Raw genomic sequence first — 25,757 nt, 5'->3', positions numbered from 1 at the left:
AGGATTGTCCTCTATAATTACTTTTAGCACTTTCTGATTTTTGCCCTTGGTGTACTATGCTTTGAGTTCAGTGCCCCTGAAACACATCATTCTCTTCCCTTTGAAGGTCACTAGGCTTAACCCTCTGCATTGGACTAACACTGTGAAGGAACACAATAGCAATCAACAGTAACTTTAGGCCCTAAGTAACATAATAAAATCCCACTAAACATTAATCACATTTCCACATAATTATCATCTTTTTTTCCTGAAAAATAATTTAATGTTCATTAACAGAGACCCAGAATAGCACTTTGTACTCATTCCTGTACTTCTTCATCTAACATTTTTGTTGGAATTACTGAGCCATATTTTTTATATTTGGTGAAAAGATGATAAAACAGTATTTTTTAATTTTCATATTAGTAATTTGCATGAAGTGTTTTTTGTAGCAAGTTTATAAGTATTTAATGTAAGAATTATTTTGAAATCAAACAAATGCACAATATAAAGACATATAGGAACAATTGTACTTATGGAAGTAGGCATGGAGTTTTTTTAGAAGCAAATAAGAATTTTATTGAACCTCCTTATACAACCATGAAATTTATCTAAGGATAATCTCAAAAGGCAGACATGAGACTCTTTTTGTCCTTTATTTATTTTTAAAATTACGAAGCCATTAACCTAGCCTTTGTTATAACCCATCAGCAGTTTGGAAAATACTTATTTCTAATGGAATTAAATTTGCTGTTCATGCTGATTCATTTTTCATGTAAGTGATTTTGACATTAGCTTATTAGATTAGACTATTGGTAATAATGAGAGCATTAAGAGTAATATAATAGAATGGGAAAACTTAGTATATAATTACTGAATAAAGAGTAATAAGGCAAATATCTGGCTGATAAAAATACTGTTAATGATAATGACATCTTATTTCAGAATATAAGGTAGGGAAAAAGTTAGGTATTTCAGGATGTGACCAGACTAAGGTCAAGATTGAAAATAGATAAAATCAGGTCAGGACAGGGAGCTAACACAGATCAGCTATGAAGGGACAAGAAGTTGGGGGCGAGGGGAAGGAGACAGTGGGGAGACAAACAGGGGTGGGTGATAAGTTTAAAGGGAGCTGTAGAGGCATAATGAGAACACTGAACTCCAGTCACATGTGAGCAAGGTATTTGGGTTTTTTAAGTTGCCAGAAAGAAATATAACTAACTTAAGCAAAAATAGAATTTATTGAACAGCTATGTGAGTGCTTACTGCAACCATGAAAGGATTGGAGGACCAGGCATGGAAAATGATAAACCCAAAATGGCTCCAAAGTGTAAAAAGTATGACTGCTTTCTAGAGTCATGGGGGCACATTTGCAGTTTTCATTCTTATGCACAATTCAGGTTCTAAAGAGAGAGTGTCCACATGCTAAGTTTTGTTACCCCTCTACCTCCGGATAGAGAATGGCAATACACCTTGAATAAAGCTACCGCTGAGCTACAAACAAGAGGAGAAGAGGCAATTTCTCAAAAGAAGAAATTACCAAAAGAAGGTAAAACAGATGCTGAATAATAGCAAGCAACAACAAATAATAATAATAACAATAATAATAACAGCAACAAAAGGCACAAACTGTCTAGTGCCATGGATAAATTTATAGATACATAACAGATTCTGAAGGAATGATACAACAACAGCAGCACCATAGCATGGGGTATAATGATACTTTTATTAAGGAATCCATCATCACCATTCATTCCTTTCTTCATTGCTATTTCAGTTTCTTAATTATAATTAGTGTTTGTAGCAATGCTTTTCTTCCCCTGAATGTAGTGTGTTTCTTTGACAGAGAGTTATCTTCTTCTGAGAGACTCACTGCTTATTCAACATTCAAAAAAATTTTGGTTCAGTTAATTCAGATTAGGGTAAATATTGTATCTGTGGCAACTGAGACTGGAGGGCGGATTTCAAAGTCAAGAAGAGAAGAGGTCATAGGCACAGATGCCTAGGGGTTCTGTTACAGAGAAGCAGTCCAGCACCCTGCTTGTCTGATTGGGGAAAGACATTCTAAGAGCGGGTTTCGACTCAGTCTGAAAACTTTTAGATTCAAAACTGTTGGTTTTTATCAGTTAGCTGTTCTCGTTCTCCAGATCTCTGTATTACTAAATCCTTCCTGCCACATTTTGTGCCTGTAAAGCAAAGGTATCATCTCTTGGTTTAAGTGCGATAGCAAGTTTTTTCTGTATTTTTCAGAAGATTCTGCCTTTCTTTTGGTAGTAAGTCTTTATTGAACACCTAGATCAGTAAGTAGATCAAGAATTGTGTCAATTAGGGGCGCCTGGGTGGCGCAGTCGGTTAAGCGTCCGACTTCAGCCAGGTCACGATCTCGCGGTCCGCGAGTTCGAGCCCCGCGTCGGGCTCTGGGCTGATGGCTCAGAGCCTGGAGCCTGCTTCAGATTCTGTGTCTCCCTCTCTCTCTGCCCCTCCCCCGTTCATGCTGTGTCTCTCTCTGTCTCAAAAATAAATAAACGTTAAAAAAAAAAAAAATTAAAGAATTGTGTCAATTAATGTCAATCTCTGGAAATCTAATCCTTCTTAAACCAAGGACCTGACCGTAGCAGGATTTAAGACTGCATGCTATTGCATTTTTTCTTCAGTAAATGGCAGTGCTGTGAAAAATATAATGAAAACCTCTCACTGAAAATACCAGAGTTAAAGATAAATGAGTGTCAGCTAATCTAATTTTTAAAACAGAACCAGGTGTGTATGAGTAGTTAAAGAATATGTAAAGAATAATGTCTAGGTAATGGACTCTAGTAAAGAAGCGACATTAGCAAATATAAATTGTGTTTCGTTCTGTGTTTCTCTTTGCAAAGCTCATGGCTAAAGAACTGTGTTGTTAAGGTCATTAGAAAATCCTCCAAGTACTTTGAAGTATTGAAGCCTGTATCTATGAAATATTTTCTACTAGGCCTTTCAGATTTTCCCCCAACAGTGGTTCTCTGATTTCAGTATGTAAGGTGGTTTTGTGTACGGACATTTCACAGAGACCCACAGCTATGCCAAGCTTCAGAGGCTACAGTCCAATATAACTTACAAGTATTTGTTAATCTACTCTGCTTACATTAGTGATTAAATGTGTAAACTCAGTAGCCACACCTGAATCCCTGTTGGATTAAAATCTTGACCACACCAACTTACTAGTTATGTGACTTCATGAACCATATGCCTCTAAGTCTGCTTCCTTGTATATGCAAAATGATGAATCTAAAACTTACCTGTCATGCGCATGTAAAACAGTTAGCTAGGTACTGGTGCATACTGAGCATTCAAAAAGTATTAGCTATTTCTGCATCATTGTTCAGTTCAATAGGCTTCTTTTCTTACAAAGTCATCTTAGAAGAGTTCCATTTGAGTGACCCTTGTTTAGGTTTTGATCAATTGGGCAATTTTAGAAAACTGATATAACTTGTTATTTAATGTTCAGTAGAAGCCCTGTAGAAGATTGCTCATGGTCATTTCCTTAGCTTTGTTTGCATTTTGACCTACTAGTCCTATTTTTTTATTGTCTCCTATTATTTGATTATTAGAAATCAAATCATGCAGTATGAAAGAATAGTATCATTTTATATATTTTCTGGTATTGGCTTTACATATTGCATTCCTGGTGCAGGTATAATGTAATTTTGACATCCTTTAGACCTAGCAATAACTCAGGTGTTTACAATATGGATGTCTAAAGACATCGTATAAGTTTTAGACTGTAAGCTTCACAATGACATACACCAGTGATTCTCTGACTTAACATGTTATGGCCCCGCCCCAAATGGCTTGACCCCCAAGGCAAAGGCAAGGAGAACAGTAAAAAACTACTCCTGGCACCGTTGTCTGTGACTCCCACCAACTCAGAAAAGCCACCAAGGGAATGAGCTGTATGTACCATCTCTCAGCAGCAGAGTTCAGTAATATAGCAGAGCAGAAAGACAGAACAAGGAAGGCCATTCTGACATATTTGGTTTGTGCCTCCACAACTTTACCTACAGGACACATCGCAGGCACATATGGTGCTCAAGAGGCTCTGCAAGTCCCAAGTCCTCGGCAGCACCAATATTTACCCTCTGTGCCTTCTCCTAAGGCCCCTTTTCAGGTCCCCCAAATTTGCCCATTTCCTTCCACCAGAGGAAAGTTCACCAGCTATTATGGTAGACATTTATTTTACTTGCCTGTGGTTTTACTCATTGCAGTGTCACTTGTATAAAGAGAGTTTGCTGTAGCTGACCATCAGGGTTAAAACTTGCTCAGCCTTTTCTGCCCCCTTGTAATTATCTTCAGCACTGACATTGACGTGCTCCATTTTTAACGGCATCAAAAACAGAAGTAAAACCTATTTCATCCGCATATGACCAGCACATATACTCCAGATTCACCAATTTACTATTTCTACTAATACACTTATACTAATGTAATCTACAAATCATTCCAAAGCAGAAAGAATTATGCAATTTCTTTACGTGCTCTTTAACAAAAGTCTATTTATATGCATATTATATAATTGAGTGAATTCTGTTAATCTGGTAAAATACATTTCTTAATCTCTCTAATCAATACTGACTATTAAGACTATTGCTAGCTGGGGCACCTGGATGGCTCAGTCGGTTGAGCGTCCGACTTCAGCTCATCATGATCTCACAGTTGGTGGGTTCAAGTGCTGCATCAGGCTCTGAGCTGACCGCTTGCTCAGAGCCTGCAGCCTGCTTCAGGTTGTGTGTCTCCTTCTCTCTCTGCCCCTCCCCTGCTCATGCTTTGTCTCACTCTGTTTCTCAAAAATAAATAAACGTATGGGGCGCCTGGGTGGCGCAGTCGGTTAAGCGTCCGACTTCAGCCAGGTCACGATCTCGCGGTCGGTGAGTTCGAGCCCCGTGTCGGGCTCTGGGCTGATGGCTCGGAGCCTGGAGGCTGTTTCCAATTCTGTGTCTCCCTCTCTCTCTGCCCCTCCGCCGCTCATGCTCTGTCTCTCTCTGTCCCAAAAATAAATAAAAACGTTGAAAAAAAATTAAAAAAAATAAATAAATAAACGTAAAAAAAAAAAAAAAGACTATTGCTAGCAATGCCTGTCTTGCTGACTGTTAAATCATAATCACTTTGTAGAGTACTTGACACATAATATATTTCCAGTATACATTTGTTGATGAAAGGAATCAAACTATTTGTTCTAGAATGTGAGAACATTCTAGGCTTTGGGATATAGCAATATTTAGAGGATAAATAGCATTGATTATCAGCTAATTATTTAGTTTTGTAACACTTTTTGTTTTAAAAAACAAGTAGGTAAATACTTGAGGCGTCCATGTCGATCATCTTACTTGAAATGTCCGCGGCAGCACCAGCATGCTAAGTCAACTTACTGTTTTATATTAAGATGTGGCCCAAACAATCAGGACAGGTTATGCAAATTTGTAGAGGTCAGTACCTAGAACTGCAGTGGAGAATGGAGTTGAAGAAGCCAAGAATAATATCAAAATGTTATGGAGAAAAACAAAAAAAAGAATCCCAACCTGTTGTAATTAGGGATCTGGCAAGTGGGTGAATGGTGGTTAACAGGAAATTCATAGGCAAGGTTCTCAGGTATTCAGCTTTGATATTGACCACCATGCACCTGTGAGCAAGACTTGTGACCCAGAGACCTTACTCCTTGTGGAGGGACACAGGCAGGCAGGCAGGCAGGCACTTAAAGAGTTGCAGAAGGAAACTTAGGAAGAAGGTAGAGACAAAGTGGAGACCTCCTTGCCACTTTTCTCTTTATAAATCACTACTAATTACTTTAACTTAACTCCTTGTTATACATGTGGTCTGCAGACCAGAAACATCTACCTTACCTGGGAGACACATGGGTTCAAATAGATACCTACTGAATCAGAATCTGTATTTTAATAAAATCTCTGGGTAATTTTTGTGCACATTGTAGTTAGAGAAGCATTATGCTAATCTCTTGAGGTGACCAGACACTGGGGATACCCTGCAGAGAAGCCTTGGACACAGGCCTTAATCACCATATGTGCAAAACAGGAACCTGTGGTTTATGGCAGAGTCCTTGGGATGTGAGAGTCTGAATGCCTGCCTGGAAAGAGTTTGGCGCACTGAGAAGTGTAGCCTCTGGAATGGAATTGCAGTCACTGGTGCATGGGTAATCCTAGGAGTACCTACCCGATGATGCATTTATAACAGATGAACTACACAGGGGAGCTGGATCTCTCCTGGTTCCAAGGACAGGATAACAGCGACCTTGTAGCCAAGAAACTTCCTAATGCCTTCAGTAGGGGACTAGTACCTTGCCAGCTGGTACATTATTAGAACATGGGAACAGAAAGTGCAGATTATTTCTATAGCATCTTGACTTGATTCTCTCATAAGAAAATAGGCTCAGGTCACCTGCATGGCTCAGTCGGTTAAGCGTCCGACTTCAGCTCAGGTCATGATTTCACAGTCCATAGGTTTGAGCCCTGCATCAGGCTCTGTGTTGACAGCTCAGAGCCTGGAGCCTGCTTCAGATTCTGTCTCCCTCTCTTTCTGCCCCCACCCCCCTACTCATGCTCTGTCTCTTTCACTCTTAAAAATGAATAAATGTTAAAAAAAAAGATTTTGTTTTTAAATAAAAAAAAAAAAAAAGAAAAACAGAAAAGAAAACAGGCTCACAAGAAAAACAAACAAACGAACAATCAAACAAATGCCCCCAAGAGCAGCAGGTAAAAATTCAATTATCTTGAGTAAGACAGAAATATCACACAGGAAGATTTAATTTCAAGAGTCAGAGGGTTGTGTTAGTTACTTAAATTTCTTCTACATTGACAGTAGAGGCGAATGTTTAGCATCAATGTTACTATCAGTGCCATTTAATATTTAATAATCACTTACATCTTCAAAATTATAAAACTATGAATTCATGATGAACATTGTTTTCACTATATTTTTACAGCTTGTCTGGTAATTTGGGGTTTCTTATTGTTTGGCTTCTGGAGCAGAAGCAAATATTTTCATCAGTCATCATTAATAGGAAAAAGAAAATAAAAAATTCCTATTTTTAAATTTTTTTTTCAACGTTTTTATTTATTTTTGGGACAGAGAGAGACAGAGCATGAACGGGGGAGGGGCAGAGAGAGAGGGAGACACAGAATCGGAAACAGGCTCCAGGCTCCGAGCCATCAGCCCAGAGCCTGACGCGGGGCTCGAACTCACGGACCGCGAGATCGTGACCTGGCTGAAGTCGGACGCTTAACCGACTGCGCCACTTAGGCGCCCCAAAAATTCCTATTTTTAGAAGTGCAAGTTATCAGATGACTTGTCTGCAAAAGATAATTTGTCATATTTGTAGCTGGAATCTTTGAATATACATTGGAAAGTTTACTTTGAGCACATCTGAAAAATGATCCTAAATTTTTCATGGACTTGTTCAAATTTTCTTTTCAAATGGTAGCCTGTGATGTGCTTGGCTGGCTGAGTCAGTAGAGCAAGCGACTCTTGATCTCAGGGCTGTAGGTTCAAGCCCCATGTTGTATGTAGAGATTACTTAAAAGTAAAATCTTAAAAAAATGGTAGCTTGTTATTCTATGTGATTGTTAATATTCTAGATATAAGTCTTCTAAGGTTTACTTGGCTAGTTAACAGACTACATTTAACTCATAAAAGAGGTTCTAGGAAATAGACTATGCATGCCAATGTGATGTAACAATAGATGATCACAGTTTCCTCATATATGCCTCAATTTCCTCAGCTATAAAATGGGAATCATGGTTTAATGGTGAATGATCTGAGTCAGTCTGCATTCTCACGTCTGAGTTTCTGCTCCTTCCAGCTGCTTAGTCAGTTTCTCCAAGGCCACAGTCCCAAAAGGATAGGAAATTCCTCTGGCAGAATTGTGTCAAGGTCACATCATGTTTTGGCACTAGTCCACTTCAGGAGATGTATATCTCAAAAAACAGACAAGAAGGGGCGTCTGGGTGGCTCAGTTTGTTAAGCTTCCAACTCTTGATTTCAGCTTAGGTCATGATCTTAGGGTTTGTGGCTTCAAGCCCCGTGTCAGGCTCTGCACTGACAGAGTGGAGCCCGCTCAGGACTTTCTTTCTGCCCCTCCCCTACTCATGTAGGCACATACATCTCTCTCTCTCTCTCAAACAAATAAAAAAAAAAGGACAAGAAGAGATATCTTTATTGGAGAAAACCTAAGAATGTTGAACATATCTATTGACCCACAAATTTGCAATAGATCACCTAACCACATGGAAGGATTTGGGGGTAAGGATGGGGCCTAGTGGATAAACAGAAAGCTTTCCTTGCTCCATTGTTATCATAATTATGACAGCAACTTTATCTAGCAACCCCACACAGTTATTAACAAACTTGAGTGACTTAAAATGTAAAACTTAAGTATAATCTCATAAAAATGGATATTAGAAATGAAAAATAATTACATATGATTAATATAATTATGCATTTAATTTGATATCTTTTAAATAGTTAAGCTTATGGATGAGTATACTCTTTCTGTATTTAATCCAACTTTCTTGGAACAATTTTGTGCAGAGGAACCTAAGGGAAAACTCTGTGCTTTATCTTAGAAACACCAGTAGTTCGGGACAGATTTAAAGCATTTAGTGTAAGCAAAACCTGAGTGATTAAATTGAGTAATTTTTTTTTTCTCCTAATTCCCAGCGGTCAATATGTTGTGGTGAACTTAGATCTTTTCTGTGTTGTTTTTATGTACAGGAAATTGCTTTGCTAGAAATAAAGCTTTTCCTCAAACTGTGGTTAAAGATAATAATTTAAAGGGATGCTTCTCTATTATTTCATTTTCAAGGCTTATGATATTATAAATCTGTTGCTTATTTTAATAGCATGATTCTATATATATTTGGGAGATATACTTTACTATAGATTTTGCCAAATGTTATGTTAATTGCTTGTTTTTTATTTTTATGTTGAAGGCCATAAGTTTAACAATATAAAAAGATTTAAGTATGAATTCAGAAGCTCCTAGATTTTGACCTGTATGTACAAGTGTTTTTGAAAATTTTCCTGGAAAAGTTGAAGATATATCTATATGGTACAAAAAGAAAAAATGTCATTACATAAACTAATTTCAGGTGACTGGGCATTATTTTACAGTTGTCTTACCTCTGTCAGATTTAAGTCTTCTAACCATGTTTGTTCTATCAATTCCAGCCTTAAGGTCAATATATTTGATGAAAAAAGTGGTCCAAAGATATAAGTTAAGTAGTTCTGCCTTTCTCTATCATCTCTTGCTATAAATCTCCTTTTAGCAGGTGCTCTATGTACTCAGAATAATGAATCTTAGAAAGCAAGAGGCCATAGATATCCACAGCCCAATCTTATACCCATTATACAAATACAAATGCCCCTTTATAGTATCTGTTACAAATGGTAATTTGGCTTCTTTTGAACACTTTCAAGAGTGACTATTATTATTGTGGAATATATCTTTGGACTAAACTTAATTCTGTATTTTTGTGATGTTTACTACAGTCCTAAGCTCACCATCTGCATCTGTAGAGAAGCCTAACACTTTATCCATTTAATGTCCATCCAAATGGATGAACACTGCTGTCATTCTCCCAGCTGTTTTTGTTTGTTTGTTTGTTTGTTTGTTTGTTTTTCTCTGCTAATAGTCCAAGCCCTTCGACATTTTTCTCTTGAATGGTTTTTAAACCTTTTATTGTTTCCCTTCTTGTCCTTGCCTGGTTTCTCCTCAAATTTTTGGTTACTTTTGTAAACAGTGAGGACTTTAAATATATAGACTTTTTCAATTATTGTCTGAACTTAGAAGGGAAGGTGTTCCTAGGACCTAAACCTTTCAACCTGTAATTTATCACATTTATATTAATGCAATCCAAGTTTAATGGATGTCTTACTTAGGAGTGCTTTTATTTTACATTGTAATGATTTTTCAATCAAAAAATATTAAAGTGTTTTTCATATAAAATATAATTAGGCAAGTGCTCTTTCATACTGTGTTAATGCAATTTACTTATCTGAATGTAAAATCAAGGCTTTATATTTTATCACTGCTGATGTTCATTTTGTTAGTTTTGTTCTATGATCTCTCTTTAAAAATGTCTTTTAAAATTTTTATTCTATTTTCTATTAGCAACCTCTCCCAGACTCCAGCCACCTACCTTCTGGTGACTAATGAATGGGACAGTGTTAAGTTATATCCTAGAAGATCTCTCTCCAGGCCTATATAAATTATATATGTAGATGATGATAAAATAATTAATACTGCTTGAGTGCAGAATTTCAAAGACTTGTAAATCCACCAACCTGTAAGTTTATATAGCCAAATTTCTCTAAGTTGCCTATGTGGCTGGCATAGGAAAGTTTATGAAATTCCTTGCCAAAATAAAGAATTGTAAGATCAGTATCATTTAACTTATGTACCATGTCTAGTATCAAAACAGGAAATGTTTATTTTAGTATTATTTAGTCTTACTAAACTCATGCTAGTTTCTTTTTCTCCTTGTTGTTTTTTTTTTTTTTTTTTTTAGAGGGGGAGGGGCAGAGGGAAAGAGAGAGAATCTTAAGCAGGCTCCACATTCAGGGCTCAATCTCACAACCACAACGTCATCACCTGAGCTGAAATCAAGAGTCAGATGCTTAGTCGACTGAGCCACCTAGACACCCCAACTCCTGATAGTTTCTAAAGAAGTTTCCTATGATTAAGTAAGATTAGGCTGTATACAAAAACATTTTATAAATGTTACAAATACAAATGCATTATAAGAGATTATTAAGGGTTGAAGAAAGATCTGTTTAATAATAATCTGTTCTCAAATTTTTATTGAACACATTAAACATTCTGGTAAGTTGTTAGAATCTTTAACAACTCCCAGAAAAAGAACTAGTAAAGAATAAATCTCAATAAATATGTATGCAATTAATGCATGAGTGAATGCCTGCAGTTGATTGTGATGGGCCTTGGGAGCCCATGTGGAACTGCATGCGGCCAATCTGACTGTGAGGATGACTGCAAGGATTGTGGTGTGGGATGGGTTCTTTTGAGTGTACTTGAGAAATAGCAAAGAGAAAATGACAAGCTCAGACCTGTTAACTCTCAACTTAAATCACTATCTGAGAATCAGAGAGGTTCCATATAACCTTAAACTAAGATCTTATTTCTGGAAACTGCAGGGTTGATATTGCTAAAAATCTGTATTACAATGCTCACTGAATTCAGTCTCAGCAGATTTGTCATATGAAAGGGAGGGCATTAACTGATCAAGAATGGGACTCTGAATATTGGGATGGGTACGTGTGTTGTTGAATGCTGATGACACTGACACTCTTGAGCCTCCAGATTACTTTGAGACTCCCATCCCATTAGAAGTAGCTTTCCTTCCAGTATCTGAGACTAGCCTTCTGCTTGATAATCTTATGATAACCTTATCTGGGGTGAACATGTGGAAGGAGGATGTCAAAACTTCCTATAACTGTAACTAAGATCGAATCTCATCATGTTCCAAGAGGGATGGGTACATAAAAATTACCCGGGAAGAAATAGCTTACACACGAAAGAATTCCAAGTCTTTGCAAATATGTTGACTGAAACCTAAGGAATGAATGGGAAAGAAATCTATGGATGTTAGACCAAGGCAAATGAAATAAAAACCCAAATCTAGCTGAATTCATTGATAAGGGTATATTTGCTGGAGACTCAGGGTTGGGGAGGTAATTAAATTTTTCTTGTAATATTTTTATTGAAATATAGTTGACATATAACATTGTATAACTTCAAGGTGTAAAACATTGACTTGTTACATGCAATATGATAATCACAGGGTGTTAGGTAACATATCTATTACATCACATGATAGCATTTCTTTTTTGTCATGGGAGCAATTAAGGAGATTCTGTTTTTAAATGGACTAGCTGGTGCAGTAGGAGATGGTTCTGAAGGATTATGTGGTTCATTGGCTTAAAGTTAGACTCCATGACAGTAGCCTATAGTTAACGAAGCTGACATGCTACTTCAGTATGATATGGAGGAAGGAAACCAAAGACTTAGAGATTTAGTAATGTTGGACTGGGGGGCGCCTGGGTGGCTCAGTCAGTTGAGCGTCCGACTTTAGTTCGGTCATGATCTCACAGCTCATGAGTTTGAGCCCTGTGTCGGGTTCTGTGCTGATAGCTCGGAGCCTGGAGCCTGCTTCAGATTCTGTGTCTCCCTCTCTCTCTGCCCCTAACCCACTCACATTCTATCTCAGAAATAGATAAACATTAAAAAAAAGAAGAAGAAGAAACATTGGACTGGATTTATTGTGTGCAACTATGCTTCATGAGAAGGTCTGAAAGACATTGCCCTCAGTGAGGCATTGAAAAATATATTAGTAAGGGAACACCTACATTCTTGAAAAACTTAGTGGTTACTTGCCTTTCACAGTCATGCATGATGCAGGGCAGGAATTTTTAATCTAGTACTATTGACATTTTGGAGAGGATAATTCTTTGTTTTGAGGGACATTTCTGTGAATTGCAGGATGAACTGATCTCTACCCTCCAGATGCCAGTATTACCCTCCCCTGAATCATGACAATCAAAAATGCCTCCAGATATTGCTGATTGTTCCATAGAGGGAACAAAATTAATCCTGGTTGAGAAGCACTATTTTATAGGGTGATATCTGTATTAGTTTACCATTGCTGCTATAACAAATTGTCAGAGATTTAGTAATTTAAAACAACATAAATTTATTCTACTGTATTTCTGGAAGTCAGAAGTCTGAAATAAGTCTCACAGGGCTAAACCCAGGATGTTCGCAGGGCTGCTTCCTTTTTCCAGAAGAAAATCTACTTCTTGTCTCTTTCAGCTTCTAGAGACAGCTCATGGTCCCTTTCTTTATATTCAACACACAGTGTAGTATCTCTTTCCTCTGATCTCCTGTCTATGTCTTAAAAAGACCCTTATGATTACATTGGACCTACCCAGACAATCCAGGATAATCTGTCCATCTCAAGATCCTTAACTATATCTACAAGGTCTATTTTACTATGTAATGTAATATATTCACAGATTTCTGATATTAAGATGTGGACATCTTTGCAGGGAGGAAGGGAAGACATTATGCAACCTAGCACACTACTGTTAAAATGGGTACCCTGATCTCAGTGGGCATTATAGGATCTCAGAGTAGCAGGATCCTGTGGCAGCATTTAATTGCCAAAGACAGGTAGAAACATCTATTTTAAAGGGCAGCAGAGACCCACAGGCCATCAGAATACCTTCGCCCCTGGAGATCTTTGGAGGTAGTAATTGATTATCATGTCCCTAGCAAAATAAATGGGCAGACTAGGAGAATATCACTTGGTCTGTGCAACCGAAAAAGCTCTAGGTCTGGTAGCCATAAACCTGACTCAAGTCTCCACAATGGTGAGCCATGGCTTCTCACTCCATTTCCAGACCTATGTCAATTCACAGATCCAGAGTTCCTTGATTAAAGGGGAGGCCAAGTCCCCTTGAGGAAGAAATAAGGTTCTTTTTCACCACTGGTGAAAGTACCCATCAGAAATCTCCCTCTACTCCCTCTTCAAAAGGGTGTGGACCGTTTACATACAACACATTTGTGTAATTTTGACCCATTTACAAAGTTACAGGCTGCTAGTGTTGAGTGGGGACCAGAAAAAGAGAAGGCTCCACAGCAAGTTCAGGGTGCAGTTTAAATTTCCCTGCCACAAAGAGCTCATGATGTAGCAGATCCAATAATGATACTTCAAGTGTCCATGGCAAAGAGGATTGCTGAATGGAACTTTTAGCAAGCGGACCTCTAGGTTTTGGACTATATATGTGTTCCATCTTCTAAAAATAATTACGCTTCTTTTAACAAACATCTCTGGTTTGCTATGGGACGTTGCTAGAGACTGAATTCTAACCATAGGTATCATGTCTACAGGCAGCCTGAGCTTCCCAGCATGAAATGGGCATTGTCTGACTCAGCCAGAAGGTTGGGCATAGGCAGCAGTAATCTGTCAGGAAATGCAAATGCTATAAAAGAGATCAAGTTTGGGCAGATTCAGGAAGTTCTGGAAGGTAAAGTGATTTGCAGGAGCAGGTATTTTGGGCTCCATTGACACAAACCATGCAGTGATTATGACTAGGTGGTTTTTTTTTAATACCCAGAAAATACTTAGAAAATATCACAGCTACTTCTAAGGACAAATTACTGAATTTTCCTGAAGTTACTATTGAGTAGGCCTTATTTCCAGATTGTGCACTGAAATGATTAAGAGTCACATTAATTTGGATTCAAAGTTTAACTTTGCTATTTATTCATACTGAATGTTGAACGATTTACATAACCATTCTGAGCTGCCTCAATTTCCACATCTGTAAAATGTGGTATTACCACTTACCTCAAAGGATTATTAAGATTAAATAAAATAATTTGTATAAAGTAAATATAGCACCACAAAATTGTTAGTTTCCTTCTTTTCTTTATCTCATCCCCACCTCCAGTAACTTAAGAAGAAAGGGATTAATTGCCTTGTGCTTTAATATGTTGAACACAAAACCAATTCGTTTGAATTAGGTCAAGCAAAAGTTCAGCCATTTGGCTATTAGTATCCATCCATGATGGAAGTATTATGGTGTGTATTTTTTCCTGGAGGCCATTAGACCGTAGGCCATTTGGATGTCTTTAGAAGAAAGAATGAGGATCTTGAATTGCATAGAAAATTTCATACTTTCTCATTCTATACACTTTATTCTTTACCTTTTTCAGAGAAAGTGCTTCTGCAACAAGAGAACTTTTAAACTATGTCCTGATGATATTTCGCTGCATTGGAACAAAAAACTGACAAACTCCCAAAAATATTTACACTATGAAAAAGTGATGGGGCAGGGTATGGACTACAAAAGAAACAAACAATCTCAAAGAGTAAGATATGTTCCCAAATTAGAAACTGAATTTAAACAGTGAATGGTTAAAGATTTTAGAAAGCTATGGCAAAACCAAAGATTTTAAAAATTTCTTTATGTATGTTAGAGCTATTTACTTTTTGGTTTCATGTACATCATATGTATTATATAGCAGTAGGCACTTTTGCTTTCCCTAGCCATTTTATTCATGTACTATAAAAGCATATTTTGACCCTCTGGATATCTATTCAGAAATAATGTAACTAAATGAGATTTCATACTCATATGATTTTTTTCAGATGGTCGCAGACTTTTAAGGTTCAATTATCCAAGTTATTGAAGGGGCAGACTTGGACAGTACATCTTGAGAGTAAATAATCCAAACTTTACTGGGTAATATGGGATTAAAAATAAACTGAGGGGTGCCTGGGTAGCTCAGTTGATTAAGCATCCAGCTCTTGATTTCAACTTAAGTCATGATCTCCTGGTTCATGAGATAGAGCCCCAGGTCAGGCTCTGTGCTGGCAGCATGGAGGCTGCTTGGGATTCTCTCCCTCTCTCTCTGTTGCTACCCCACTCAGCGGTCACTCTCTCTCAAATGAATAAACGTTGAAAAAAAAACTGAAATAAGAGCCAGGCAACAAAATAATTTTTTTCTAGAACCAAGAATTATTATTTTTTGGATGAGTTATTTAAATTATTGAAACTCACTAGGCCTCAGTTTCCCCATCTCTTTACAAGAAGAGAGTTAATGGGGCACCTGGGTGGCTCAGTCGGTTGAGCATCTGACTTTGGCTCAGGCATGATCTAACAGTTTGTGGGTTCAAGCTCTGTATTGGGCTCTGTGCTGACAGCTCAGAGCCTGGAGCCTATTTCAGATTCTGTGTCTCCCTCTCTCTCTCTCTGCCCCTCCCCCACTCATTCTGTTTCTCAAAAAAATGAATAAACGTTAAAAAAAGTAAAAAAATAAATAAAAAGAGAGCTGAGAATGGGAGAAGAGCGGAGCATCTAAGCAGTACACCCAGCCTCCTCTTCTCGCCACACCTCACTCTCGCAGCCCACCCGCCCTGCTGCCTGCTCACAGCCCAGAACAGCTTCCACCATGGCCACCTCTGCGAGTCCCCACATGAACAAAGGCATCAAGCAGGTGTACATGTCCCTGCCTCAGGGAGAGAAAGTCCAAGCTATGTACATTTGGATTGATGGTGCTGGAGAAGGCCTGCGCTGCAAGACCCGGACCTTGGAAAGTGAACCCAAGTATATAGAAGAGTTGCCTCAGTGGAATTTTGATGGCTTTAGTACTTTTCAGTTTGAAGGCTCCAACACTGACGTGTATCTTGTCCCTGCTGCCGTATTTCGGGACCCTTTCTGCAAGGACCCCAAACAGCTGGTGTTCTGTGAAGTCTTCAAGTACAACCAAAAGTCTGCAGAGACCAATTTAAGGCATACCTGTAAACAGATACTGGACATGGTGAGCAATCGGCACACCTGGTTTGGAATGGAGCAGGAATATACTCTCATAGGCACAGGTGGGCCCCCTTTTGGTTGGGCTTCCAACGGCTTCCCGGGGCCCCAAGGTCCATACACTACTGTGGCATGGGACATTGTGGAGGCTCACTACCAGGCCTGCTTATACACCAGCATCAAGATTGGTGGGACAAATGCTGAGGTCATGCCTGCCCAGTGGGATTCAAGATAGGACACTGTGAAGGAACCGACGTGGGAGATCATCTCTGGATGGCCTGTTTCATCTTGCATCGTGTATGTGAAGACTTTGGAGTGATAGCAACCTTCGATCTTAAGCGCATTCCTGGGAATTGCAATGGTGCCGGCTGCCACACCGACTTCAGCACCAAGGCCATGCGAGAGGAGAATGGTCTGAAGTACATTGAGGAGTCCATCGAGAAACTGAGCAAGCGGCACCAGTACCACATCTAAGCCTATGATCCCAAGGGGGGCCTGGATAATGCCCAGCGCCTAACAGGATTCCACAAAACCTCCAACATTAATGACTTTTCTGCCAGCGTGGCCAACTGAGGTGCTAGCATCCACATTCCCTGGACTGTTGGCCAGGAGAAAGGTTACTTTGAAGACCATCGCCCCTCTGCCAACTGTGACCTCTTTTTGGTGACAGGAGCCCTCATCCGCATGTGTCTTCTCGTTGAAACTGGCAATGAACACTTCCAGTACAAAAACTTAGTGGACTAGACTTGCAGCCATCAAACCCCTAATTCTCCATCCTGCCTCCGTGTTTGGCCCTCTCTTGACTGTCCTAATAGCTGTAACTCAAGGGTCAGAATATCAAGGTCTTTTTTTATTCCTCATGCCCAGTTAACTTCTCTTGCTTTCTTTTGATCAGGATAGAAGGGTCAAGTTCTTAATCTTTTTACATTCCCCCCCTTTTTCCCCTGTTACTGAAGCTGTCTAGTACATTAGTGGGGAGGGGGTGGGGAGACATAACCACTGTTTCCTTTTAATCAGGTGTGTTTGTCCAATAGGCATACCTATCTGGACAGAGCATAGTATTTGTGAAGGGAGGGGGAGAGCTTTTTCTTTGAGGTAGCTGAGTTCTGGAGTGGGGGATGGGTTACTTACTCTGGGATTAGGTTAGGATTTCCTCTCTTGGTGGGAAGTTCCATTTCGTATAAAGTTATAACCAGCTTTCTATTGAAAGTGAGACTTAGGAGAGAACCAAGCAGGAAAATGCCCCTGTCCTCCTGGTACAGTGTTTCCCTTACCCGGGACTAAATGCCCTCACCTGAAGACAAGCTCAGCAGAAGGATGGATTGACCTACCTTAGAAGAAAAAGTTCTTATTTCTTGGTCCTCCATTTATAACACAAAGCAGAATAGTATTTTTATATTTAAATGTAAAAAAAAAGTATATGTGTGTGTGTGTGTGTGTGTGTGTGTGTGTGTGTAGATATGTGTGTTTATTTGTTTTGTTTTGTTTTCCTAAAGTAGGAAAAACATTCTGGTCATTGGGAGCCAAAATTTGAAGTGAATACTCTGGTTAGAAATAAGGATCTCCTTTTGAGCAGGGGTGAGGGAGGTGTGCTTGAAAAAGTTGGCTATCTGGGGCTGTCTGTTGTTCCCTCACTACCACTGCAGGGCTTCTGTGCCCTGCCCACTCTTGGGAACAGATGGACACCACTTGGGTAACCTGAGGATGCACAATGTGGAAGGAGCAATCACCTGAGCCCCTTGGCTTCAATTTAAAAGACACACGCAAACACACAGAAGTTTAGAAATAAGAGTTGGCTGGTCAACTTGAGCATGTTCCTGATGGGTTATTGGGATTATTTTAAGGTGGCACTAGCATGTCGTTAAAGCAGGCCTTTTGATATATTAAACATTTTTTAAAAGTAAAGTAAAATAAAACAAAATAAAATAAAACAAAATAAGAGAGTTAATGCTGTTTTACACAACCAACATACTCTTAAATCTGTGATTATGTTAGGTTTTTCAAAGTGACTATGTTCATATATCTGAATATGATTGTCTTATTTACAGTTCCTTTTTAAATTTCTCCCGTCTCATAGAACAACTTCTTTCCATTCTTCATTTTCACTGAATATGGACATAATCACATCTTAGAGTAATTCAAATTATCAGCATAAGAAATGAACTACAGTATTACTTGCCCTCACTTTTTTCTTCATGACTTCCATAGGACTGAGAGGCCTGTTAGTGGTTTAATTAAAAAGGCCTTCCAAGATCTTTCTGGGCTACACAGTATATTAGAAAGAAAAACTTAGGCCATAAGTATCCCTTGAAAGCCTTGTAGCGGTAAAGTGTGTTAATTTCTGCACAAGATGTTTACATTGGTGTTTGCTATTGGTTTAATAATTGAAAGTTTTTTTTGTTTTTTTTTTTACAATAGAGGATTCTCAAAATTTGAGTTGTTTCAAATAATATGTTAAATTTTTAAAGGCCTAAGTCCTGCCCCAGATTTACTAGGATTGGGGAGAGTGTCGAGGGAGGGGAGACAGCTCTATTTTTAGCAGGCTCCCTAGAAGATTCTCAGGCATCAGATTTACCTATTGCTCTAAACCAGTATTTGTGGCATAAATATTGGCACATTGTCTCACTTCATTAGAGATATCATATAATATATTCTCTAAAAACTAGGGCTCCTTTGAGAGTGAAAGTGTTCTCGTCAATAATTACGTCAGTAAAGGGGCGCCTGGGTGGCGCAGTCGGTTAAGCGTCCGACTTCAGCCAGGTCACGATCTCGCGGTCCGTGAGTTCGAGCCCCGCATCAGGCTCTGGGCTGATGGCTCAGAGCCTGGAGCCTGTTTCCGATTCTGTGTCTCCCTCTCTCTCTGCCCCTCCCCCATTCATGCTCTGTCTCTCTCTGTCCCAAAAATAAATAAACGTTGAAAAAAAAAAAATTAAAAAAAAAATAATAATTATGTCAGTATGAAAGGCATAAAATAGGACTTCTGCGACAAAGCAGGACCAACACTTAACATATAACCTATCTTTGTAGGACCACCAAAAATCTACCTTCAAATCTCACTATGTCGCTTATTGTCCTTATTTAGCTATTTTTTAATGTTACACTTTACATATATTATTAACTCATTATATATTAGTAATTTTTTTGTTTTAAACGTTTTGCTTCGCACAATTAAGAAATTTAAAAATTGGCAAATATCTTGTATTTATCCACATATTTACCATTTCCAGTGTTCTTTGTTTCCATATGTAGACCCAGGTTTCCTTCTGGTGACCTTTTCTTTCTACTGAAAATCATCATGCAGATATGCTGGCAATCAATCTCTTGGCTGCTGGTTGTCTGAATACTTTGTCTTTATTCTTGAAGGACAATTTTGCTGGATATAGAATTTTTAGCTTGACAGGTTTTTACTGCTCTTTCAAAATGTCATTCCATTGATTTCTAATTACATTTTCTGATGAAAAGGCTACGATGATCTTTGCTCCTATGTGCAAATAAAACAAAAAGTCTTGTTTCATCAAGTTGCTTTTAAGAGTTTCTCTTTTTCATTGGTTTTCAGCAGTTTGATTAGGATATGCTTTGGTATGGCTATCTTTTAATTTATCTGGCTTAGGATTTTGACAGGTTTATTGGTTCCATTAAATTTAGAATATTTTTCAAATATACTTTCTGCTTTCCCCTTCTGTCTTAAACACCAATTTATGTATTTTAAACATCTTGATATTTTTTATCAGGTTTCTGAAGTACTTGTAATTTTTTTTTCCATTTATTTTTCTCTGTGATTCAATTTGGCTATTTGATACTGCTGTGTCTTCCATGATCAATTTGGAGGTAGTCTCCAGTCAGCTATTAATTCCATCCATTAAGTTCTTCACTTCTGATACTGTGGTTTTTAATCCAAAGAAGTTCACTTTGGCTTTTTAATATACCTTTCATTTCCCCTTCATTATATTCATGTTTTCCTTTAAATCTTTAGCTTGTTTGTAATCTCTCTTTTGAAGTCCATGCTGAAAACAAACAACCTGATTAAAAAATGGCCAGAGACCTTAACGAACACTTCACCAAAGTCATATGTGATCATCAGGGAAATGCAAGTTGAAACAACAATGAAATACTACTACACACCCATTAGAATGGCCAACAACCTCATGCAAACCCCTTTGCAGACTTCTGGATGTCTTTCTCCACAAAGCTCCATTTTCTCCAATGCTTAGATATCCCAACCACCTCCATTCTCTCCCACATACATCTCTGCCTCCTCAACTCAAAAAGCCTGCTGTCTCTGCTCAGCTGCATCCTTTGCCTACCTTTCCTATGCAATGATCTAGCAAGTGCCTCCTGGCATAAAGCCAGTTCACTTCACATTTCCTTTTCTGAGTATTCTGTCCTGTGTTTTCTGCTGTTAAATGTCTGAACGTGTTTGTTTCACATACATTGTTCAGGTTTTAGGGCAAGGTGATTTTAGTAACTCTGTCATGGCTGAAAATGGGACTAAGTGATGCTTTATCTTGCATTTTTAAACCATCATCAAATCTAAATTTTTGGGTTTGTCTCCATTGTTTTGTCATCAGACTAAAGTTGATTAAGAATTCTAATCATGGGGCCATCTGGGTGGCTCAGTCCCTTAAGCATCAGACCTCGACTGAGGTTATGATCTCGCTGTTTGTGAGTTCAAGCCCTGTGTTGGGCTCTGTGCTGACAGTTCAGCCTGCTTTGGATTCTGTGTGTCTCTCTCTCTCTGCCCCTCCCCTATTCTCTCTCTCTCTCCCCGTCTCTCTCTCTCAAGTATAAATAAACATTAAAAAATTAAAAAAAAGAATTCTCATCATATTCTTCTCTTTTGTGTCCGTAATTGAACCCTTATTTATGTGACATATAAAAGTTTCAGGGAATGAAGAAAATTCTGGCCATTTTCACCCAGTATCACAATAGTCATAACAGTTTTTTTTTTTTTTTTATTTTCATTTCACTCCCTTCATAATGTAGAGGTCTTCAACCTCAGATTTGTGAATGAAAAAGAAAAAAAATGACTGTGGTTTATAATAATGACATTATATTCTTATTTTACAATTGAAATTAAAAGTCTTTTCTATTCAAAGTATTTCTATTTATTTTGTTACTGAATCTCCCATTGAAATCTTATCTATGTCTGTTTCTTATTTATAAGTCAGAATTAAATACAGGTGTCTATTGTTTGTTTATAATCAAATATAAATACAAAATGTATTTGAAATATATGCCTTTATATGAAACACGAAAAGTTCATTTTAAAACAACTTTATTTTTTTTAATTTTTTTTAATGTTTATTTTTATTTTTGAGAGACAGAGAGTGAGAGAGACAGACCTCGAGAGGGGAAGGGCCAGAGAGACATGGAGACACAGAATCTGAAACAGGCTCCAGGCTCTGAGCTGTCAGCACAGAGCCCTATGTGGGGCCTGAACTCACGAACTGCAAGATCATGACCTGAGCCGAAGTCGGACGCTTAACCGACTGAGCCGCCCAGGCGCCCCTTAAAACTCCTTTAAAAAGGGGATGCCTAGGCGGCTGAGTCGGTTAAGCGTCCGACTTCGGCTCAGGTCATGATCTCACCAAGATTGGTGAGTTTGAGACCCGCATCAGGCTCTATGCTGACAGCTCAGAGCTTGGAGCCTGCTTCAGATTCTGTGTCTCCATCTCTGTCTGCCCCTCCCCTACTCTCACTCTCTCTCTCAAATAAATTAAATAAATAAATAAATAAATAAATAAATAAATAAATATTTAAAAAAAATTTGAACTCCTTTCAAATGTAACTAAAGATAGTTTGAAAGGCTGGCTTCTTTCCATAGAGTCCCAGAAGGGGTACAATTGTTTTTGCTTTCGTTTAGTTTGAGAATACATTTTTCCATGAGGCAATTTACTTTACATTTTTAGACATTAGTACTGGTCAATAATTGTCTAATGCAGCATGGAAAGTATTCTTCCTCACAAGATGGGGGAGGACGGTTCAGTCAATAAAAGATCATTCTTTGGGGATTTGTCTTGCTGATACAGCAGAAGCTGGGTCTAAACGCACAGGTACATCAATTTGTGCCATAATGCACACAGACTTGAACATTCCCTTCTTTATTTATTAATCAGGTCAAGATGATGGGTGAGAATTCTCTCTTGCATATCCAAGAGTCCATACTAGAAAATTAAGTGAATCAAAAAATTACGAGAAGTTATGTCAGCAACCTTGCTTCTGAGACAGCAAGTAACTGAAGGCAGCTTCAACTTTGATGACTACAGGTTTTGGAAATCAAAATACTGGATGCAAAGTAAATGATTATCCTATCACACCCTGCCTTAATTATAAAAAAAAGAATATTTCATAATAGTTTATCCAATAGTTAATATTAAAAGTAAAGTGTCACAGGCATAGATTTGATCATAAAATAACATACCATCAGCAACAATCAGTATATTTTTTCTTCGATCATTTATTTGTTGGTTTGAAAAAAAGACTCATTAAAACTTTCATTTTAGACTGAAGAAGAGAGAAACTTTATTTACGTAAGCCATAAAATCTTTGTTAATTTTTTCTTTACCTGAGAACTATACAAAAAATACGAAATGAATTTAAAGATTAAGGAATACTGTAAAGTAGTTATAACTATAGGAAATACTTTTTAAAGCATGCATTTTGATTACTGTCAGTAAAATTTAGTTGCACAGCTAGATGTTTATGTTTATTTGAAATTACATGAGAACACATGGCTGGAATTTAGAAAAAATTGTGCCAACTTGTATTTTGCCTGTGATGGTAGATAAATCAGTAGCTGAATTGGACTGCAGATGCATTTGCTTCTTGTAATCAGAATTGAATGCCTTCAGGTAATACATTTGCTCTCCAGGTTACATAGGTGTCCCCACTCCCAAGAGCAGTATGGCTTGAGATTAAGGCCACTGTCTCTGGTAGTAGACAGCTCGAAATTGAATCCCGCATTTGTTTACTGTGTGACCTTGGGCACATTACTCAGTGCTTTAGTTTATTTATCTGTAAAATGTAGAGAATCATGGTGTCTCCCTCATAGCATTTGTGTGAAGGTTAAATGAATATATTGTATATTGCCTAACATAATACCTGGCATATAGCAAGCCAGCAACGATTTTCACAGTACTAGTAGCAGTAATAATACAAATACGTTTTACCTGCCTGGCTCCTGAAGGCACTTGAATTTGTAAATCTCAGTCAGATTTTTATACCGTTCTAGAACATGACGACTGTTGGTCATTGGCAGAACTCCTAGCCAATCTGATTTCTGGTCTACCAGCATCTGTTTTTCTTTTTGTAATTCCACCTCCTTGACTGTCTTCTTGTTCACTGAACTTTTGACTGTACATGGAAGCTGACAGGTGTTTTCCCAGAGGTGACACCGACCGCTTCACACAGCTGTTATCTGACAGTGTTCAGGTCTTTCTGAGGAGAGCGCATGATGGAAAGGCCATCAGACAAGCAAGCCAACAGTTGCATTTGGCATAATTACACACTTCTCGAGGGAAGGAAACAGTCAATCTCACAGTTTTTAGTCAGGTTGACACTATCCACCTATTTTGCAAGGTACATTCACAAAGTTCAAATAGTTGATTGACTGAAGCTGAGAAGAAAAGGCTAAATGTCAGGCTTTTAAGATGAAACCCGTGGCAGCTCTCAAGCAGCCTGCCAGATAGAGTGAAGTCTGGAATTAAGAGTGACAGAGGAACGGATGGCAAGTGGTAAAGGGAAGCCCCAGTTTGCCAGAAAAAAGAAGTCAGCCTGCAGTTAGAGTGCGTGGGTTTTGATGAGGGGTAGAAAGGCTAAAATGTATACTAATTTGTATTTGCACAGCTATTTTAACATTCAAAGAAAAACTTCCACAATTTAACTGAAACCTTGAGATATTCTTATGTTTGAAATGTTAATATGTTTTTTAACAGTGCCTAAGATATTTCGATTCCATTTCAAGATCATTTTATTTATCACATTTTTATCACTCTGATCTCTGGTTTCAGAGATGTGAAAATCTAGGAAAATATAAATCAGTTCCATTGGTAAGAGGTCAGAGCGGAGAGAAAAGAAATTTAGAGTTAATGAGAAAATAAAACGTGAAAAGTTTTGATTCATGCTATTTAGTGTAAAATTAAAGAATTTAAAATAATGAGAATTTTAAATAGTTACAAAGAAATAGTAAATAAAGCATCTTTGCTTTAATAAAATTCAGTATCTAATGTGACTCCATTAGCTTTACTGTGTGTTTCTAAAACCAAGTCTTTTTTGTTGTTGTTGTCCCTATTTTAGAGTGATAGCAATTAAAATTCACATATTAGTGACTTGGGTTATAGAAGTCATTAGGAAAACCAAAATCAGTCTTCATGCTTTTCATTATTGCAGGAAGTTATGGCAAGATGAGGACTATTAATTAGATTCTATTCTATTTCTTTATTTAGTAAGTATCTAATAGTTTAAGAAAGAATAATAGTTTAGGCTAGTTCTGTCCAATAAATATGTCACTTGAAACACAGTTAAATTTTAAATTTTCTTGGAGTCAAAGTAACAATAATAAATAAAAAGACACAGGTGAAAATTACTTTGTGAGATATTTTATCTAACCCACTAGCCAAATTTTATCATTTCAATGGGTAATCAATATAAACACTATTGAGAGAGTGTCCAAAATAGTGTTTGGGTGGTTAATCAATGTAAATTATCAATGGGTTTTTTTTTTTACATCTCTTTTCATAATAAGTTTTCAACTTGGTGTGTATTTCACATTTAGACACATCTCAATTTAATCAATAGCCACATGGGGCTAGTGACTAGCTACCATGAACAGCACAGATTTAGATCATTTTACCTTCATCCCACTCATTCATTCATTATGTGCTTGAAATCCATAAATGAAATATTAATTGATTGCCCATGTATTTTATTCTCTATATTGCACACTAAAATATATTTTCAAGTCCTTTTCGGTAATGGTCTGTTACAGTTAAAGAATCTCTGCTGTTAGAGGCATATCTTATCATTATGACTATCGTTAAAATTATTAAAAAGCATTGTTCCAGTTACTGTTACTGCATAACAGATTACCCCAAATTTTATCAACATAAGACAACTACTTTATTATACTCACAGATTGTGTGGTCAGTATCTAAAAGGGCAGAGCAGGAGTGATGTGTTGCTGATACACAAATTCTGCATAACGGCTCAGTGTCTGGGAACTAGAGTCATCTGGAATCTTTGTTCATTCATATATCTGGTGCCTAATTCAGGAGACTGCAAAGACAAAAACTGCCAGCCGAAGCACCTGCTTGTGGCTTCTCAGTGTCGCCTGGCCTCACAGCATGGTGACTCTGTGGTTAGACTTTTTCCATGTGCGCTCAAGGCTCCAAGGGCAGGTG

The 25,757-nt window shown here is 37.9% G+C and overlaps 1 protein-coding gene and 1 pseudogene across 8 annotated transcripts in view; both read left to right on the top strand.

The window, feature by feature from the left end:
- Positions 1-25,757, top strand: part of RALYL (RALY RNA binding protein like) — a 712,252-nt gene that overhangs the window by 355,159 nt on the left and 331,336 nt on the right. The gene's annotated exons all lie outside the window — the stretch shown is intronic.
- Positions 15,684-17,407, top strand: LOC112859646 (glutamine synthetase pseudogene; annotated as a pseudogene).

The sequence above is a fragment of the Puma concolor genome, chromosome F2 (assembly GCF_028749965.1).
Source record: "Puma concolor isolate L17-30 chromosome F2, mPumCon1.1.hap2, whole genome shotgun sequence".
Classification (NCBI taxonomy): domain Eukaryota; kingdom Metazoa; phylum Chordata; class Mammalia; order Carnivora; family Felidae; genus Puma; species Puma concolor.
The sequence above is the reverse complement of the archived record's forward strand: the minus strand, read 5'-3'. Positions and strand labels throughout refer to the sequence as shown.